Source organism: Pectinophora gossypiella, chromosome 13 (assembly GCF_024362695.1).
Source record: "Pectinophora gossypiella chromosome 13, ilPecGoss1.1, whole genome shotgun sequence".
NCBI lineage: Eukaryota > Metazoa > Arthropoda > Insecta > Lepidoptera > Gelechiidae > Pectinophora > Pectinophora gossypiella.
This window is the reverse complement of record NC_065416.1, coordinates 12504839-12509463: the sequence shown is the minus strand read 5'-3', so window position 1 is coordinate 12509463 and position 4625 is coordinate 12504839.

The following is a 4625-nucleotide window of genomic DNA, read 5'->3' as shown; positions in this document are numbered from 1 at the left end:
GCATTCAGATTTTTTTCAGCCCAGTATTTTGCCACTCGGACAGCATTTTCACTGTTTATTATATTCGTCTCACTGTAAAAATTGTTGTCTTAGTAGTTTCGAGAACATAAAAATACTTTAAGTAATTTGAATATGCGATTAATATTTTAATTCAGGCAATGAAATGGAGGCACAACTAAAACCAATCAAATTATTATTCACAGAAAAAGGAAACTTTAAATTAAAAGGTTATAAAATATTTTAACTCTTTAAATAGAGCTACACTGTTTAAAAATATAAAATATGTAATTTATTATTCACACAAAAAAGAAGTTTTAAATTAAAAGATAATAAAATATTCGAACTCTTTAAATAGAGGTACAGTGTTTAAAAATATAAAATTAATAGGTAATGAAAATTTAGAGATGATTATTTATTTATTTAATTAGTTTTAAGCCTGTAAATTATTAGTGTACTTTGGAATTAATTATACTTAAGTAAAAAAGTAGAGTTACTAGATATTACAATTATATTTTCAAAAGATCTTTTTTTTTTTTTCAGTTCTAATAATGTACTTAAAACTAATAGCAACCCTCCGGTGAAGTATATAGAGAAAAAATATTTTATTTTCACTGTGAAATATTTAAGATTTATATTTATTTATTTTTTCTACATTTATTTGTCTACTTCGCAAGGGTTAGGCAAATGGAAAACTAGAGTGCATATGATTCTTGTACGAAACCTACTTACTTAATAAGTCACGTTAAAAAAAAAACATTTCCTAGTACAGTTAAGTAGCTGTCTCTGCCTATCTGAGTTATTTCATATTACAACTGTTTAGTACCTATTTTGTTAATAATTAATGTTGATCTATTGTGTAATGGAATTGAGTGTTATTGTTCACAAGGATGAACGCAATGTACTTATGTTATTTTGTAAATATTTTTATACTTAAATACGTGAACTTTTGAGTTTTATTTCTGTCTCTCCTTTGATCAGCTAGGTCTGCATGACAACCTATATTAATAAGCGCTTCGAGCGATAAACGATACGAATGCTATCTACGTAGACGGACGTCAAACGGTTATTGGTCGAAGGCCTCGATATAAGTCGCGCCGCACTCGGCGCGGTTGCAATGAAGAGCCTACTGGTTATGAATAAGGGTACCGTATATGGATCGTTCAATTAAGGGTTGAGGTGTCTACCCCCCTGTCCAACTCCTAAGGTGCAATGATGCATAACTTTTTGTAATCATACTACCACGTACTAAATTAAAGGGCGGAAAGTTAGGGGCGAGGGGAGGGAGGTAACGGCCGCCTTCTGTACCAAAGTATCCAAAGACGCATAGCACTATGTGCCAAAATGCACCTTATAGCAGAAAGGCAGTGCCCCCCGCCCCTTCCCTTCCCCCCATGAATTCTTAATTGAGAGGTCCACATACTAAAGTTTATCCTACAAGCAGAAAGAAAATACCTAACTTATGTTATCAAAATAATCTATGATGATAAAAGTTTTCAGACTACGAGTTGATTGTTTCATCAAAAAATACCTACCTACGTCAGACTAGGTATCGAAAAAGTTTAATTAAACATTTATTGCTTTTAAAGACTACTAATTTAGTAAATTAACGACCAATTTTCTTTTGAGCCTTCTTTTTTTGAGCGGCTAGCGGCTGTGGGATTTTGAGGTACAGAAATTACTTACTTTTACCTTTTAATCATTTAGAGATAGAAGAGGAATCAAGTTTCGATATAGGGATGGATGCTACGATCAATATGCTTTATAACGGAAACTGACTACTGGATATATAACACTCTTTAGAAAGGCAAATTAATAGAAGCTAAGTATCAATCTTTTATTGGCATCGTGGTATAAAAAAACCAGGTATGCTCAATCCTATAACAAGCCGCCATTGCTAGCCCTTTGATGACGTAAGTGTTACCACTGTGTTACCATTGAATTGGTATCTCCATCATTCCAAGGACGTAAATTTTATTATTGAAAATTAAGTGAATTAATGAATAATGTACAGTATGTTTAAATAATTACTCTTACTTGTCACATAAATAAAAATCATTAAAACTATAAGTATATCTTTTACTAAAAGTTCAAAATTGTCTTGCAAAGTAAATATAAAAAAGGTGGTCGTGGGTAATTATTTTTTTTCGAAATGGCAACACAGTGTGAGATGACGTCAGCTGGGCTAACCCTGAAATTTTAGATGTCACTTTTGAGCATACCTGGTTTTCGTATGCCATGATTGGCATAAATTGACTCAAAAAGCAAATTTATATAATTTAGTTTTTTTTTTTTTTCATTTTTGAAGCGTCTCGTCGAGGCGATGCACGACCCGAGGGTTGGCAGCTATTTTTGTCAAAAGGTTAGTTTGTCTGTTCAAAGGGGAATGCTGCCATTTGGGACATCTTGCCTTCATGTGATGCTTTGGAGGATTTTTTCTATTTTTCAGGAATTATATATTATTCTATTTTTGTGTATTTTAATAAATATAAAAAAAATAAGATGATCCGTGCTAGGTAAGGCACGTTAAGCCGTTGGTCCCGGTTACTATACTTACTGATGTAAGTACGTAATCGTAACATGAGTCATATCAGGGGCCTATGGCGGCTCAATAATAACCCTGACACCGAGGTTGATTGGGTTGGTAATCCACCTCAGAACCCACACGATAGAAGAGGAATAAATATTTTTACTTTTTAAATCCATACTCCAAATTGTCATTTATTCAAAACCAAGTTTGCCTTCAGCTGTTCGTCACATAGGTATATTCGACTGACAGCACCTGTTTACCAGCATCATTAAAACCTTCCAGCACAAAACCCTCACGTAAAATTCACATTCAACAAGCTCACAATAGGAACTTAATACAGCTATTATACGCTACTTAGAATAATACTCGCTTACAAATTTAACGTGAAGACATTGCTATTATAACCTAAATACATAAATTGTTAAGACACGTGCACAATATCCGGACATAAATGGGGATTACTGCGTTACTAAGGGATCGTGAGAATATCTAGTGTATGTGAACGTTACTTAAGGATTAGCAGTACAGTGAAATGTAGAATTAAGATAGGTCTACGGTTAATTATTATACTAGGGAGTATAAAATATCACATTGAAAGAATTAATCTAAAAAGAATTGCAATTTGACATTTGCGCATTCCATGTATATGAAAGTAATTGTGCAATCATCTCCCTAGCAATATCCCGATTTTTCACAAGGTCCGCTTACCTAACCTGAAGATTTGACAGGTCCGGTTTTTTACAGAAGCGACTGCCTGTCTGACCTTCCAACCCGCGAAGGGAAACCCAGCCCAATACAGGTTAGGTCACATACCTCCGAAAATGCATTTCTTGGGAATGTGGGTTCGCCGCTGAACACATGATAATCATTTATGATCCAAACATGAATTCGAAAACAAATTCGATAATCATTGGTTTAGACCTGTGCTGGATTCGAACCTGCGACCTCAAAGTGAGAGGCAAGCGTTCTACCAACTGGGCTACCACGGCTCTTCTATTAAATATCAATTACCATCAAATATAACAAAATTATTATTTCTTTCAATATCTTCATCTGAACCGGCGTGCGTGTATGAAGCGATTGATGAATGTGGAGGAAGCAAGAGAAGTGTGTCAGGATCGAAGCAAATGGAATTCTATAGTCTCTGCTTACCCCGGTGGGAAATAGGCGTGAGTTTATGTATGTATATATGTTCATCTAACTGTCACTTCAAATATACTATGGCATTATTAGAGTTATCTTATTATGGCCTAATATCTACAGAAACTGATAAAAGAAAATAATAAGTAGCATATGGGGAAAAATGACATAATCAATACGTTGGAGCTGATATTCACGATATTTTCGTTGAAAATTGATCTGTTCGCTGGAGGATCCTCCAATGTATAAATTGTCTTTGGTTGAATAAACATAAGTACATACATAAAAACTCGAGTATTTCCCACCGATGTAAGTTGAGAATATGAAACGGAATTCCATTTGCTGCGATTGAATAAAAATCTATTGGTATTCAAGGAGATCTGGTAGATTGAGGAAAGGCCTGTGCCCAGCAGTGGGACGCTTATAGGCTGAAGGAGTATTTTAATCATAATTATATGTGTTAGGGAGCCTCTGTTGTCCGAAGGTAAGATGATCCATGCTTCGGAAGGCATGTTAATACCTTGGTTCCGATTACTACTTACTGATGTACGGGAGTAATCGTTATATGAACCATGTCATGGGCCTTTGACGGCTCAATAATCTAAATAATCTTAGTGTATGACCGTAGTCATTATCTCATTTCATTATCTTCTACCACAGCCCGGACAGTTCATAGCTCGTTTTACACAGACACTACACATTGACGTTATCGTACACGCGCATCTGTGTGTGTGTGTGCGTGTGACATCTGACGCCTATACGACTGAAGACTAAAGACCAGGGGGGGGGAGGTAAACCTAGCTCAGCCGCTGGTGGGGAGCGGAGAGTTGCGTATACGTAGTATGCCTTATTATGCTTCTACCACACTGTCACATCGACCCTTTGTTGACCATAGGTGAATGCGATCTCAAAAGTAGGCCAATGAGGTCGCGGTCCAGAATGGCTCATTTGATCGACG